This window comes from Mastomys coucha, unplaced genomic scaffold, assembly GCF_008632895.1.
Source record: "Mastomys coucha isolate ucsf_1 unplaced genomic scaffold, UCSF_Mcou_1 pScaffold18, whole genome shotgun sequence".
NCBI classification, from domain to species: domain Eukaryota; kingdom Metazoa; phylum Chordata; class Mammalia; order Rodentia; family Muridae; genus Mastomys; species Mastomys coucha.
In genome coordinates, this window is record NW_022196900.1 from 38,575,029 (window position 1) to 38,592,903 (window position 17,875).

Below are 17,875 nucleotides of genomic sequence, written 5' to 3' on the forward strand. Positions count from 1 at the left end.
TTACTCCTTAACCATACCATGAAGCAGCCATGTCATCTGCTTATAAATTAGTTTGTTATCAGACTTGGGGTTCACAACCTAAGTTTTATGCTTTAAATCAGGCATAAATACTGTCCTTAATAAACTTACTCTAAAAATCAAATGAAAAGCAGAAGCAGATTAAGAAGGTTTATTAGATGTGGGTACATGAGAAGAAGGGACAAAGATGTTTAGAAAAGCCCTCAAGTCCATCTTTAGGATCCTGAAATAAGTAAAGTTGAAAAACATGATCAAGGATATGAATATCTATGTAGTCCAGTCAACACCTATGGTCCTGCCACTAGCCCTTCATTGTCAAGACATCTGTATCATATTTCATTTGAAGAGAGAGGTCTTCTTCTCTGGAAAATTTTCCTTCTTCCAACACAAGATTCCTAAATTAATTTCCATTTCTTTGGGTTCTTTGTTTCAATTATCTGACAGTCAAGTTGAGACACATGTCTATTTCTTTAGGATATTTTCAGTTTTGCCAGGTAAGTTACTAGTCCACTTTGGACTGTGACAACACATGTATGAGTTACTTGTGACAAAAAGAGACTCATAGCCCATTTGGGAGGCTGAAAATTTAGGCTATATTGGCTCCAAGATCTGTTGAGGATTGCTTTGGTTTAGTCACATCATGAAATGTGACAGCATGGTGGCACTTTGTGGAACAGTTTAATGTCATATGTTCACAAGTATCCCATCTAGCAGAAAGTTCTTGTTATTTTATAATAATTTTCTCAAGAAATTTAAAGTGCTGTTCCATGACAACTACCTCAGTTTCTTCCAAGGATAATGACCATAATGGTCTATTAAGTCTCATCTTCAAGGATCCATACATTTTCACATTGCCATACTGGATACCAAGCCTGCCACACATGACAAGCATGAAAACACACCTTTATAGAGCCTATAAATTTAAAAGATGCAGTTTGTCATCAATCTATATTTATAATGGATGCAGTTTAAATGTGGTTGGGATAAAAATCAGCAAATGTTAACATAAAATTATACATTTCTTGGGTCATGATTTCCTTCACCTTGTCCAGGTTCCATAGTGACCTTAGGGAGAATGACTATTAAAACAGGTTTAAGAATTTCTTTTGCTCAAGATCGACACTTTGTGGAAAAGGTGGGAAAGAATTTGGCAAACATATACTAGTGCTTGTTACTAACAGCTACTTGTGGCCCACTCTCTGAAACCTGTCTCTGTCAAGAAGCACAGCCAACTAGATGAATATTTTATGGCAGTTCCACTGACTGAATTACACAGACATGGGAATTAATATTTTTAATGTACATTATAACTAAAAAATTTTAAACAACAATTAAATTTTGAGTAAACACTGTTATTTTGATCAGCAATGCAATATCATTCGATTGAGTAAGCACTACAACTGCCAAGTGAGTTTTACATGAAATGTCAGCATTGAGATATATTTCTAAGAAGGGAAGAATACACAGAAAGCCATTACAACTACTTACAATGTATTAATCCACTACAATACATTCCAAAATTTGAAGTATATTGAAATTTAATTATCTGAGCAAAAACTTACATCTGGGAAACTCATGGATCCTGGAGGTAAACATACTACTATTATTTTGCTAAGGCAACATCATGCCACTGAAGACCAGACAGGGCATGAGTTATCTGAGGACAGTAGCAATGGGCAGCAGTGAGAGCACACAGTGTTTATTTTTTGTAATATTTACCTTTCCTTACATCTTTGCTATTCTATGGCAAGAGACCTCTAGCTTCTGGTAATTAATTCTTACTTTCAGCAACTAGGATGAAAACGGAAAAGGGCTTAATTACTAGATTCTTTTGCCTCAGAACTTCCCCTTGCACAGCTCGCAAAAAGTCTGTGCTATCTCCAGAATAGTCATTTGCGTGCTTTTAGCCTTTCCTCAGTGGCTTCTGACATCATGCTGTCCTGTAAACACAAATCTGTTTGCCCATAGTTTAGTGCGGTCTCAGGTGTCATCAGAGAAGTTGCTTTGTGCAGTGGACAAAAGTTAATGCAAGACATTATAATTGATTGACACACAACAATGGGATATGTGTTGTAAGCTAAACTGGAAATGAGACCTCTGAATTATACCTCATACCCCACGGCTTAACGACCATTGCAGATGAGGAGATAGGAAGACTTTCAGAGCAGGATACATTGTAGAAACTGTATAAGACCCAAGTGTCCTCAGTACATGACTATTGTACTCATGTAGTCCTAGCAGCTGCAGATGACTTTTCAAGAGTTGTACAAGTCAAGCCAGTAAGCATTCCTGGCAAAATGGAGGAGGCAGAAGTCTTCCAAACCCAACACCTATCTGAAAAGCTTTTATCAGTTTATAGTTGCTAAGAAAGATGGTGCCAGATTAACACAATGATCTCTGGTAAGCAAACAATGCTTCAGGAAATGGCCTCCCACTTACTATTGTACAAGCATCATTAATATGTTTTGGTGGGTTGTAAAAGTTAAAAGACATGGTGGAGGGAAATATGGACAGGGATAAAGGGTAGAGGTATACCAGATAAATCTAGGAGGAGAAAATAGCAAGGAAATTAATATAATCAAAATATAAGGCATATATGCATGGAAATTTCAAAAATATGTTAAGATATTTAATATGTACATTACTGACTAAAGTTATACAATGCAAAGTGAAGTGGGGAGTGATACTGCTCATCACCCCAGAACAGAATCATTATACATAATCTTTAAAACTGTAAACAATAAATTATCAAACTATACCGCAGATCTAGTTTCATATTTCACTATGAATATATTCATTCCAGTTCCTTGATGAATTTTGCTTTTCCTACTTCATGCTACTCACACAACCCATGAAGTGCAGAGCTACATATTGCCAAGTGATGTACAATTTGTCTCAGCTAGTTATCTTGAGAAGAAATAATTAAGAAGAAATCCATAAATTTGATCAAAATTAACATTTCCATGGCCCCATATATCTGAATGATGTACAGACCCAACCTGCGACATCTTCCCTTCCTTAAAGGTTCTTCTAAAATCAATAACTTCTACAAGCCTTTTCCCTACTCATTTATTTGCTGTGATAACGTTGTTTGATCATTGCCTTGCATCAAAGGTATTCTTTGTTTAAACACACTATTCTTGAGCTACTATGTTGATACCAAGCACAGTCTGGTTCAGTTCCTGTATTAATTTCAGTAGATTTTAATGTTTCTGAAGTCACAGATGATCTTTGATAGTTACAGTAGGGTTATGGTTAGAGCTGGGATTCATTTAACTGACAATTATCTTTCAAAACTTGGAGTCTATTATGTGAAATAGAAAGGGCAATAGGAAGCAGTGAAATATAGGGATAGTGACAAGCACAGGTATTTAATAAAGGGTTAAAAAAAAAAAAAGAAGAGAAAGAAACCAGGCCATATCTGAATTAAGATGAAATAAAGAACCACCCAGAAAAAAATAAAATACATTGTGCTAGAAGCCATGGTTCAAGGAAGCAGACACTGGTTTTCTAGTGTGATAAAATTGTGTCAATCAATGGTTGGCATAATCATGAAGCAGAATTATTTTTTTCCCTTCTTAATTATGAAATTTATTAGGGTTCTGAACTTGCTAAAACCTTACCAGTTCTTCTGTCTGGCAGCACGGTCCATTGCCCCACAGTTCAGTGAGGCAGTGTTCTAAAGGCAAAGTGAAGAGTGTCATAAAGATAGTCTGAAACGATCTCTTCAACTAAGATCAGTAGCAAAGCTGGTAGCAGACTTCCTGTGACCAATGTCCATCTGTTAGGATTTTCATTATAACTTATGATTGCCTTTCTCTTTTTCTCTTGAGTTTGTGATGATTAATCTCAATTGTCAACTTGATGAGATCCAGAACCACCTTGGAGACCTCTCTTAGCAGATCTGTGGGAGAATATCTTAGGTTAATCCTGGAGGGAAGTCCTGCCCACTGTGGGAGGCACTATTCCCTAGGCTTGGATCCTTAACTTCATAAAAGGGAAGAAACTAGCTACTCAACAACATTCATTATTCTCTGCTTCCTGACTGTGGATGTGATGTGACCATATCCTTCAAGCTTCTGATGTCTTGACTCCCCATGATGATAGACTGCAGTATTGACCTCTGAGCCAGAATAAGTTCTTTCTTCTTTAAGTTGCTTTTGTCAGAGTGTTGTAACACAGCAATGGGAAAAGGAGCCGAGACTGGATTTGACACAAGCAACTCCATTTGATTCCTATAGCTTTCCCACTTGAGACTGATTTTCACACTTCAACATCTTTATAATTCAATCCCTTTGGCTAATAGCCTAGAAATAACATGGGGTCATGACCCCTTTAAATTCAAATTTCCTAGCTCTTTACTCAAGTTCTAAACCATAAAATAACATGGTGCTTACATATGAAGCCTTTTTACACTGGGGTCTAAACCATGTTGGAAAATGGCCCCAGTGGTGCTATCTACCCTTGTCTCCACAGCACAGATAATTGCTGAGGTCCTGATTGGTGCAATTGCTTCTTCTCCTACAGGCTAATGAACATCCCTTTGGAATCCTGGGCAAGGAACCACACACTACTTGTAGAGGGGCCTCTTTTTTCTATGTAGGCACTTACTCTATGTTCCCTGGGGAATATTGTTCTCTACTCAAACACTCCACAAGCAAGTCTGGTCCTGGCTCTCCCTCATGCACAAACCTAGCCACTTCAATGTCATGTTAGTGCATACTCCCTGGCAAAAGACATGCCTACAGCCAGCTAAAAGGAAGTTCTGTAACCCACTGCCGTTGCTCATCCCTTCCTACTGCTACTCATGAAAAACCTTATGTACAGGGTTTCCCCCCCCACGGGACACTGTTGAGTATTTACTGAAATCAGGACATTTCCACATCTGTCTGTTGACAGTAGCCTCCCCAACTGCCTGGGTAATTGTTCTGTGTCCTCACCACACACATAACTTGTCGTCGTCGGTTATTGCTAATCTAGTGGGTCTGGTCCTGCCATGATCTCACTTCCTGTCAACCTTTGTGGGGATGCAGTCGCCTTGGCCTTCACTTCAATGCAGGACGAGGGTCATGTCTGTACATAAGTTGGGGCTGGACAGGACTTTCTGCCACTGAAGCTTGGACTGTGAGCATGAGTCGGCACAACCCGCAGCACCTCCCTTTGAACCAAGCCTGGCTTCCCCCAGCAGACGGTCGTTCATACCAAAGATGGCCTGGACCCAGACAGTTAGCACCAAGGTGGACTGTCTCAGCTGAGAACTGCTTACACCATTGAACACGAAGAACAGAAATTATTCTAAAATTAGTGTCTCCTGATAAACCTGAGCTATGCAAGACACACACACACACACACACACACACACACACACACACACGTTTACACATCTGCATGTGTATGTACACACATGCATACACACTGTCCCTCAAAACCCATAGGACATTAGTTCCAGAATCTATAGGAAATGCAAAATTTCAGAAGCCCAAGGACCTATTACAGGTGATATAGCTGTATAATACAGAGATAGATACATAGCATGGTAGTTGCACATTACCTGTGGAGGTAAAAAGCCATGTGAAGGAACAGAGAATGGGGACATGAAGTTCACTCCTCTGTACTCACAAAAGTCACTGAACCCTTCATCTTCCTCCATGCATTAATTGTCTGCAGATAATGTGCATACGTGATAAGCACTAATAGTTATTACTTATTTTTTTAATTAAGTTTTATTGCATTATGATGAGAAAAGATACATGATTTCAATTTATCTGAATTTGTTAACATTTAAAAACATATTTTAAGTAAATAGAATTAAATCATATTCTTGTTTCACTTTTGTTCCCCAACTCCTCCAAGAGACCCCCTTCAATACCTACAATACCTTTTTTACCATATTCTTTAAGATTTATATTATAATAATAAAAATGAGTGTTATAAAAGTTGTTTGATATAAAACAACAATCAATTTAACAGTTTTATGTAGATGCTTGTCTACAGCAATACTGAAAATACATACATTTTTCTCAATATAAATTTTAAATAACTCTAAACATATTAACTGTATATTTTAAAATAATATATCACTACTAGTATTTACTTAAATGAACATAAATATATAAAGTCTTTTGTTTGTTTGTTTGTTTTGTATTTAGTAGAGCTTAAAATTTTGGCTCTTACTGTGGTATAAGCCCAAAATAAGAACAATTTTTAGACATTGGATGTCTTTGTAATAAGGCTGTACTGCAATGACCCTCACATCACCAAAGGATTTTACCTCCATTGTAGCTAAGCTGAGAGTTGACAGTTCTGCTGCACCAAGGAATGAATTGTAGGCAAGATTTTTGGATACATACTTCCTGCTATAGTCAAAGTTATTTGACTTGAGTGAGTGTATTTAGTCTAGGCCCACAGAGAACAGGTTACATTCATTTAAGAAATGGTATGAGTATTAAGATGGTCAATCCATAAAGTCATTTACCAATTGTTTCAATGAACAATGGTTCTGCTTGGAGGGTGGCACAGACATTAGGTGAGGGTAAGAATCTGATTCATTTGCTGTGATAATTTGGAAAAATATTCATCTCAGAGAAAGAGTAACTTATAAAGTCCTCTTCTTCAGATTTGATACAAGAGTTAGAAACATCAAACAAAGCATTCAGTCTCACTCTTTGTTGTTCTCTTACAAGCCACCTCCCAATTTAATTGTCTACGTTTCTTTTGGCTGTATAAATACTTTTGAAACATGTAAGCTGTTCTGAATACCATAGTATAGTGTAAAAACATGAAATAAACAATACTACTAATAGAGAGACTGAGATAGGAGAAGCAAGATTTTAATACCATTATGTTGTACATAGCAAGACACTGTCATGTAGAAACAAGCAGAAAGTGTATATGGATTGTACAATATTGAACCTATGTCTCCAATTAGCAAATTAGAGAGACTATTGGATGACAACAAATTTCTAATTCCTCATGTTTTTGGATTTCAAACGATTAGGATATGTTGGTAATATCAGTTTTCATTTTAAGATATTAAGAGAAAGTAATTGTTACGTCCTGTTGTTTTTGTTGTAAGAGGTGGAATTAGGTTTGTGTGGGTTTGTTGAAAGATTACTTTCTTGTTTCTTCTAGGGTGTAGTTTTGCTCCTCATATTGGTGTTTTCCATCTATTATCCTTTGTAAGGCTGGATTTGTGGAAAGATATTGTATAAATTTCATGGAATATCTTGCTTTGGCCATCTATGGTAATTGAGAGTTTTGCTGGGTATAGTAACCTGGGCTGGCATTTGTGTTCTCTTAGGGTCTGTATGACATCTGCCCAGGATCTTCTAGCTTTCATAGTCTCTGATGAGAAGTCTGGTATAATTCTGATAGGCCTGTCTTTATATGTTACTTGACCTTTTCCTTTACTGTTTTAAAAATTCTTTCTTTATTTAGTGCATTTGGTGTTTTGATTATTATGCTATGGGAGGAATTTCTTTTCTGGAACTCTCTACTTGGAGTTCTATAAGCTTCTTGTATATTCATGAGCATCTCTTTCTTTAGGTTAGGGAAGTTTTCATCTATAATTTTGCTGAAGATATTGACTGGCCCATTACCTTGGGAGTATTCACCCTCTTCTATACCTATTATTCTTAGGTTTGGACTTCTCATTGAGTCCTGGATTTCTTGGATGTTCTGGGTTAGGTGCTTTTTGCATTTTCTTTGACTGTTGTGTCAATGTTTTCTATGTTGTCTTCTGCCCTTGAGATTCTCTCTTCTATCTCTTGTATTCTGTTGGTGACGCTTGCATCTATGAATCCTGATTTCTTTCCTAGGTTTTGTATCTCCAGGGTTGTCTCTCTTTCTGATGTCTTTATTGTTTCTGTTTCCATTTTTAGATGGATGGTTTCCATTTCTGGATGGTTTTGTTCATTACCTTCACCTGTTTGATAGTTCCTGTAGTTCTTTAAGGGATTTTTGTGTTTCCTCTTGAAGGGCTTCTAGCTGTTTACCTGTGTTCTCCTATGTTTCTTTGAGGGTGCTATTTATGTTTTTCTTAAAGTCCTGTATCATCATCATGAGAAGTGATTTTAGATCTGAATCTTGCTTTACCTGTGTGGTGGTGTGTCCTGGACTTGTTATGGTGGGAGAATTGGGTTCTGATGATGCCAAGTTACCTTGGTTTGTGTTGCTCATACTCTTATGCTTGCCTCCTGCCATCTGGCTATCTCTAGTGTTACCTGCCCTTGCTAAATCTGACTGGAGCCTGTCCTTCCTGTGATCCTTGTTGTGTCAGAACTCCTCAGAGTCAAGCTGTTTCTATGATTCTGTGATTCTGCAATCCTGTGATCCTAGGCTTGTTAGAGTGCCCGAGTGGAGCTTCCTCTAGGTTTTGTGGAACTGGCTGCAGAATTTGTGCCTAAGGTCTGCTCAGGGCACTGGCCAGCCCAGACAAGCCAGAAGGAAACTGAGCCACTGGGCTGGAGGAGTTCCTGTGTGCCTGGGTCCTGCTGGTCCCAGTTACTCCCAGTGTTGGGACAGATGATGTGTCCTCCTCACCTCTGATCCTAGGCATGTTAGAGCACCTGGGAGTGGAGCTTCCTTTGGGTGTTGGGGGACTGGCTGTAGAGCTTGTGTCCAGGCCTTTTTTTTGAATCAATGACATAACTGACTAGGAAGTACACAAATGACACATACAGCTCTAAATAGTTGTACAAGACTGATTCTTGCTATGAATATGCTGTGGATATAGTTAGCAATGATTAGTAGATTATGCTGGGAATGCAGTTTCCATAACATACTTTTCCAATGCCTTCCCTTCCTCTCACTTTCAATCTTTTCCTCTTTTTCCATATATTTGCTTTCACAAGGGTACAAGCATTAAAAAAAAAGTGTTTCCCCTGCTGGGAATAAATTAACACATACATTTATGTCTTTAGAAAAGGAAATGTGTCACGTTAAAATAATGATTTTGAAGACAGTTTATATATTGCAAACATTTCATAGCCTCAACTAAAATCCAGACACAAATAGTGTTTCTGGGAACACGATTTCTGTCATCTTACACACAACTACAGAGCTAATGTGTTTGCCAGGGCTATCCTGTGAAGAATGTTTCTCAGTACTGAGCAGACCAAAATGGATTTTTATAGGTAGATAGATTGTTGGCTTCCCAGCCAGCTTGTCAGGTTGAATGATATTTTAAGTGTGACAATCAGCCGTGAAGTTGTTCACATTACCAGCTTCACTCCTTGGCTATAATTTTCACGAGACAAAGTCAATGAACCAGATAAATGAAAATGTGGTAAGTGTGTTTACATAGCCCTGCCATTAGTATCCTCTCCTCTCGGATACTGCTCTCTGGTTGCTTTGTCTTCCCTGAATTAGTGCTAAACACCAACCAGACAGAGCACTGCTTTCTCATTACACCTTAGCTTGACTACAAATTAGGTTTTGAAGGAGAAAAGGACATTTCAAGTGCTTTCAGAAGATTCTTGTATTGAAGGCTTAATTTTTTTCTTTTTCAAAGGTGTTCACTAAATTCTAAGCTGGACAGCTGGTTCAAAATATCTGCCTTGTGGAACATCATGTCTATTTCAGGCAAATTTAACTGTGGAATTGCATGCTGATTAAACAATGTAGACTGCTTGTCATGGGTTACAATAATTTGTAAGGCTTAATTAATTGTTACAACAACTGATAGCCCTGTCAAATAGGCAAGTAAGTTCATTGATCTTAAAATTCAGCTGAGCTAAAGAGAAAGACTGACGAAATAATTTGGAGATTGTGACAGAGGAGACAGCTGGAGTAAAGTAACGAATGTGAAGGTAGAGGAAAGAATACACCACCAGAAGAGATAAAAAGCAGGGTGGTGCTTTCAAAGAAATAGCATGTCTGCATTTCTACAAAGGCAGGACCCCAGGAATCAGATATCTACTCTACTCATGTATTGTACTTAAGGTTTTTTTTAATATACTTTTAATAACCTCCTACTTTTCCGTTTATACCATGTACATGATAAATAGACAAATTCTATGCGAAGCTCATTGAATCATTAGCTTTGAAAGTAGAAATATCCACATATTTGGCTGGAGTACAAATAATGAATACCGTATTTTATAAGAACTGTTGATCTGGCTGCCATGTAATCGTCCCAATGAGGAAATAGCCTGATGTATTCTCTTTTTGTGTTGAGGCCAAATACATCTGTTTTACAGTCTAGCCTCAAGAACCTTTAACAGCCATAGGACCCCGTGGAAGCTAAACAGCAGCACCACCCTCATCAGGGGCCACAAACCCTCTTCTCTGAGGAGAAGTGTCTACCTTGTGAAATACTAGTGAGAAAACCTTTCCTCAACCTAAGCAACTGAATTGTGGCACATCCATTTCCCTCTCTGCTGTGTTCCATCTAATACCACAGCAACAGCACTCTTAATACCCAGGTTCTGAGAAATACATGACCTCAACAGACAGATGATTTGATCTCATCAGTGGTGTCACAGTTTGAAATTGGCAATGAGCAATGAGAATGGACATTGTCATGAGCGTAATATCAGAATCTAGAAAGAAATGGAAGTGTAACCATTAATGACATAATTGCAGAAAAAAATCTGGATAAAAGTTATGCTGCTGTAACAGCTGGTTATCCTGGCTTCATCTGTTTTTTGTTTTGTTTTGTTTTGTTTGTTTGTTTGTTTGTTTGTCTTATTCTATGGACATATGGACATATGATAGTATTCTACATTGAAGCTCTAAGTGAAGAACTAGTGATTCTTGAATGAACTCTTTCTCAGTCCAAAGTCTGTCTCAAGGACAAAAATTTCTCTGTGAATTTAAAATATATTCATGAAATATTAATCAAATTTTTGTGACAGCAATAATTGATCTGTGAATTGACTTTTCTTCTCATTCTGATTATGGAATTATACTGCCCTATGAAATAGTATCTTATAAATCTTGAGTTATAAGTCACCATGGCTTTAAACTGTACTCCCATACCATACCCCAACAGAATAATTCAGTTTGGAGTTATACTAACACTTCACATTATCAGAAGTAAAGCTAAAAACTGAGGTGATACAGTTAATTTCCCCAGTTTTTAAGGAGGGGAAATTTCAAAGCAGGAAAACAAAATATTCCCATTTTTGCTCCATACAATGAACGCAATCTGAAGTCCTAATCAATAACCAACCTGCAGACTTGCAAACCACTTTACAAAACTGGATAGTTCTGTTATAGTCAGTAGAAGAAATGCTCTCTAGCTCACTGGCTCACTAACAACTAAACTTATCAAGATGTTTGAAACTCTTATGTGAAGATTTTTTTTCATTGATACTTTACAATTCAGAGTAAAATATAAATCTGTTTAGAAGCAATAACAAGAAGGGCACAATTAGATGGTTCTGCAGGCAAAGGTTCTGGAAGCCAGAACAAAAGATCTGAATTTAATTCACAGAAAGCATATAATAAGAAAGATCTGACCTCTGGCTTCTAAATACTCTTCATGGTGTGTGTGTGTGTGTGTGTGTGTGTGTGTGTGTGTGTGCAAATAAATAATGTTTTAAAAATATTTAAAGAAAAATAATTTTACATGAAAATGAACTAGCATGATGCTAAGAATAAATACAAACTAAAATATTCTAACTCATTTTGCTTAAAACTAATGGTTCTGTGCTTTTCAGGATAATGAGGAGGTGCTCAAGAGTTAAGAAGTCCTCATATATTTAACTATACTTGACATATTTGGAGAAGGAGTTTCATTATGCTATTAGTTTAGAAAGAAATTATATGCAAAGATATAAATTTATAACATTTGATATGGCTAGGGACTTCTACTTTGACCTCATTGTGTGCATTCTTTGACTAGGAAAACTTTGTTTTAGTGACTATGTTCATGTCCATGACTGTAGCTATTAACAGCTTCAGTTGTTAGAAGCTCCAGGGAATTCTGTTATCTCCTCTCTCCATTTCTCACAGGATTTCAGGTCTACCTGAAAAGCTCTATCCACTGATGTGCATCTGAAGACTTGATATCTCATCTGATCTGGCAGAATACTACTTTTCTTCATGAACAGCTTTCCAGTGATATACTTGGAATTATCTAAAATAGAGGAAAAAAATCTTGGGAATAATAATGAACTGAGTACCTCTAAGATTTGTATGGACACATATAAGTTCAATAAAAGTTCTAATTTTAAGAAGATATGATCACTGAACTAAGGAAAATTCAAGATATTTAAAAACATTTCAGTGATTGTTTCCTGGTCCTTGACGAATCTTCAAAGATGTAGTTAAGCTCCTTAGAGAACATTGAATTGTAGGCTTAGATAAGTACGTGAACAAAAACCATATCCTTATAAAGTGGTTTCATTGTTTGTTTTAACTCTACTAAATTATTGGGATAGTTTCTGATGTGAAGGATCTTTAATAATACAATGCTTCTAATGATATATTGAGTCTTTAATATTTGAGGTTTATTTAACAGTTTTCTCTTTCAATCTTTAATTAAAAAGGTTGAATTTATTAAAAAGAATTCCAGATTATTTTTGTGTTATAAAAATTAGTAGTTTTATTTCTCAACTGCCTGATGTCTAGTTGTGTATAGTTAAATATTACAAAGTACATTAAAATGATTTATTGTAATCAAGCTTATGAATATTTTGTGAGGGGGATAAAAGAAACATAAATTCAAGGTAAGCCAATTAATATTCTTTGGTCAACAAAGGTTAAACAAAAGGATGTTTGGGCACAACGAGTGTCACAGTTAGGGTTTCCACTGATGTGAAGAGACATCATGACCAAGGTAACTCTTTGTTTTGTTTATTTTTATTGGATATTTTATTTATTTATATTTCAATTGTTATCCCCTTTCCTAGTTTCCCTTCTGAAAACCCCATCCTCCCACCCTCCCTCCCCCTGCTTCTATGAGGATGCTACCCCACACACCCACCCACTCCTGCCACCCAACCTTGGCATTCCCCTACACTGGCACATTAAGCTTTCACAGTATCAAGGGCTTCTTCTCACAATGAAATCCAATAAGCCATCCTCTGCTGCATATGCATCTGGAGCCATGGGTCACTCCATGAGTATACTTTAGTTGGTGTTTTAGTACCTGGGAGCACTGTGTGTGTGTGTGTGGGGGGTCTGGTTGGATGATATTTTTGTTCATCCTATGGGGTGGCAAACTTCTTCAGCTCCTTCAATCCTTTCTCTAAGGATTTGGGACTCCTCCATTTGGGACCACTTGCTCAATCCAATGGCTAGCTGCAAGCATTTGCCTCTGTAGTTTTCAGGCTCCTGTCTTTCAAGAGACAGCTATATCAGACTCCTGTCAGCAAGCACATCTTTTTCTTTCTTTTTCTTTTCATTTTTTAAATTGAGATCCTGCAATCTATACAGATACATAAACTCATCCATTTTGTATGTGTATATCTCTATATATGGATATACAAGATATTTTCTTTATTTATATTTCAAATGTTTTCCCCTTTCCAAGTCTTCCCTTCGGAAACCCCCTATCCCATGCCCCACCCCTGCCTCTATAAGAGTACTTCCCTGCCCTGGCATTCCCCTGAACTGGGGCATCGAACATTCTCAGGTGCTGTGATGTCCATTCAAAAAGGCTATCCACTGCCACATATGTGGATGGAACCATGGGTCCCTCCATGTGTATACTCTTCTTTGGTTGCTGGTCCAGTCCCCTGGAGCTCAAGGGTTCTGGCCTGTTGGCACTATTGTTCCCTCCATGGACTTCAAATATCTTCAGTTCCTTCAATACTTTCTCCAACTCCTCCATCAGGGACCCTTTGGTCAGTCCAATAGTTGGCTGCGAGCATCAACTTATTTGTCAGGTTTGATAGGCATCAACCTATTTGCAGAGCATCTCAGGAGACAGCCATATCAGGCTCCTGTCAGCAAGCACTTCTTGGCATCCACAATAGTGTCTGGATTGGATGGATGATTGGGCAGTCTCTGAATGGCCTATACTTCAGTCTCTACTTCACACTTCTTCTCATTTCTTCCTGTGAGTATTTTGTTCCCCTTCTAAGAAGGACCAAAGCATCCACACTTTGGTTTTCCTTTCTTGAGCTTTATGTGGTCTGTGAGTTGTATCTTGGTTATTCTGATCTTTTGGATTAATATCCACTTATCAGTGAGTGCAAAGCATGTGTGTTCTTTTGTGACTGGGTTACCTCACTCAGGATGATAGTTCCATCCATTTTCTTAAGAATTTCATGAAGTCATTGTTTTTAATATCTAAATAGTATTTCATTTATGTAAATTTACCACAATTTCTGTAGCTATTCCTCTGTTTAAGGACATCTGGGTTTTTTTCAGCTTTTGCTAAGTAAGGCTGCTATGAACATAGTAGAGCATGTGTCCTCGTTATATGTTGGAGCATCTTTTATGTATGTGCCCAGGAGTGGTATAACTGAGTACTCAGGTAGTAATGTCCAGTTTTCTGAGGAGCCACCAGACTGATTTCCAGAATGATTGTACCAACTTGAAATCCCACCAATAGAGAAGTATGATTCTTTCTCCAAATCCTTGCCAGCATCTGCAATCACATGAGTTTGATCTTAGCCATTCTGACTGGTATGAGGTTGAATCTCAAGGTTGTTTCAATTTTCTTTTCACTGATGAGTAAGAACATGGAATATTTCTTTGGGGACTTCTCAGCCATTCGATATTTCTCAGTTGAGAATAAATTTTTAGCTCTGTTCCCCATTTTTAATAGGGTTATTTGGTTCTCTGGAGTCTAACTTCTTGGGTTCTTTGTATATATTGAATATTAGCCCTCTTTTACATGTAGGATTGATAAAGATCTTTTATCAATCTGTGGATTGCCCTTTTGTCCTATTGACAGTGTCTTTTGCCTTATAGAAGCTTTGCAATTTTATGAGGTCCCATTTGTTGATTGTTGATTTTAGAGCATAAGGAATGTATGTTCCAGGCTCTTTCCCCACTTTTTCTTCTATTAGTTTCAGTGTATATGATTTTATGTGGAAGTCCTTGATACACTTGAACTTGAGCTTTGTACAAGGAGATAAGAATGGATCAATTTGAATTCTACTATGTGCTGACCTCCAGTTGAACCAGTACCTCTGGATGATTTTAGCTCCTTTGTCAAAGATCTAGTGACCATAAGTGTGTGGGTTCATTTCTGGGTCTTCAATTATATTCCATTGATCTACATGCCTCTCTCTGCAGCAGTACCATACAGTTTTTATTACAATTAATTTATAATACAGCTTGAGGTCAGGGATGTTTATTTCACCAGAAGTTCTTTTATATACAGCAAACCAGTAGCAAACATCAAACTAAATGGAGAGCAACTTGAAGGAATCCCACTAAAATCAGGGACTAGACAAGGCTGCCCACTCTCTCCCTACCTACAATATAGTACTCAAAGTCCTAGCCAGAGCAATTAGACAACAAAAGGACGTCAAAGAGGTACAAACTGGAAAGGAGGAAGTCAAAATATCATTATTTGTAGATGATATGGTAGTATACTTAAGTGACCCCAAAATTCTAGCAGAGAAATCCTAAACCTGATAAACAACTTCAGCCTAATGGCTGGATATAAAATTAACTCAAACAAATTAGTAGCCTTCTCCTACTCAAAGGATAACAGGCTGAGAAGGAAATTCAGGAAAGGACACCCTTCCCAATAGTCACAAATAATATTACATACCTTGGTGTGACTCTATCCAAACAAGTGAAATACCTGTATGACAAGAACTTCCAGTCTCTGAAGAAAGTAATCAAAGATCTCAGAAGATGGAAAGTATCCCCATGCTCTTGGATTGCCGGGATTAATATAATAAATATGGCCGTCTTCCCATAAACAATCTACAGATTCAATGGGATCCCCGTCAAAAGTCCAACTCAATTCTTCATAGAGTTAGAAAGAGTAAATTGCAAATTCATTTGGAATAACAAAAACCACAGGAGAGCAAAAACTATTCTCAACAATAAAAGAACTTCTGGAGGAATCACCAAGTTAACGCTTAAAAAAAAAAATTTAGTTGGGACTGGCTTCCAGTTTTAGAGGTTCAGTCCATTACCACCATAGTGAGAAACATGGCAGAGTGCAGGCAGACAGGGTGCTGGAGGAGCTGACAGTTCTACATCTTGATCCACAGGCAGCAGCAGCTGAAAAGACTACCTCCTGTAGGCAGCCAGGGAAGAGGATGAGCATAGGGACCTCAATGCTCCATTACACAGTGATACACTTACTCCAAGAGGGCCACATCTTCTCCAATAGGCCACAGGTAATAGTACCACTCCCTACAAACACATGAATCTATGGAGGCCAAACTTATTCAAACCTCCACCAGGAATAAATTATGAGTTTATTATTATTTCATGAAATTTGAGATATGTTAGAAAATATGTGGATATGTTTTAAATACACAATTGAATGCATTACTTGGAATTTCTGAGAGAAAGTTGAATCCATGATAAATATTTTTTATGTGTAGTCTACATATAAGGGATAACTGAAATTTTTTATTGAGTGTTTCTTAGGTGGAGATAAAAGTATTTAAAATTTTTAATGGAGAATGAGGCACTTCAGGGCGGCATGTGAACATTTAGAATATCAAAGACCACCATGGTCGAATACTAAGAAGGAGTAAGTCCAATGTTAGCACTGTCAGTGATGATGGTGGCCCCACAAAGCATTTGATACTCAGTATGTACTGGAAACTGAATTAATGATTTATATTAATCTTTTCATCTTCACATTGAAACAAATTTATAATTATGTTTTGTTTTTAAACAGAAATGACCTGAAATTCAAGATGGTAGTCAATTTACTCAGAGCAGTCAAGATATGATACATCTTTTCCAAGAAATGACTACAGACATAGCTGTCCATGTTTGTCATTTTTCCATCAATAAGTGAGGACTACATCCCTTTGTTATGAATCTGGGCTCCTTCTGACAGCTTGTTTCCACAGAAAAAGCAAGCTAGATAAGACACTATGATTTTGAAGACTAAGAGAACAATATATCATGTACTTTCTTCTTTGTCCTTTGGACTAACACATTTATCAACCATCTCTGCACAGAGATGTCACCTAAGCAGTAGGTATGTATGTGGAACAAAATGTAATCTGCTCAGCAAAGAATCCAGATAAAAGGCAGTACTTAGTATTTAGACAAGGTAAGAATTACTATTCTGAGCCACTAAGTTTTACATTAGAAAATGCTATTATAGATAAAGATATATATCTGAATAATTCTATAAGTGGGCAACAGATGCAAAAACATTTAAATAGGCAACTTGGCTTTAGAACTGAGCAATAATTAAAAACTGAAAATGTTCTTACGAAGATTCACAGAAAAAAAATGAAAGGACACATGGTGGTCTATGAATATGAAGGGACAAATATGGAAACTGTGACCAAGCTGAAGGAAAGGGATAATTGTGTAGCTTGAATTCCAAGAGTTCTGTTTATAACCTGAGCAGATTACTTGAGAAGTGAACAGCCTTTTCTATTTAGTCACTCACTGGTGGTGACTTTCAAAGAATGGGGGTTCTCAATCTTAATGAATTAAGATATCCTTTGATTTTGCTTTGTGTGCTTTTGAGCTGCATTGATTCCTAAGAAGCTGTTGTCTTATCTTTATAAACTTTCACTTTCATTTTCTTTTAGAAGTTTTATATTTTGGCTTTTATTTTTGGACTTAAAATTTATTGGAATTATATGTGTATAGTATAGCAGACTGGTTCTATGCTTTATTTTGTTTAAATTGCATATTCTGGAATGTTATTAGTATTTCTTTAAAAGGTTACCTTTCTAATAGCTGAGTAGTACTCCATTGTGTAGATGTACCACAATTTCTGTATCCACTCCTCTGTTGA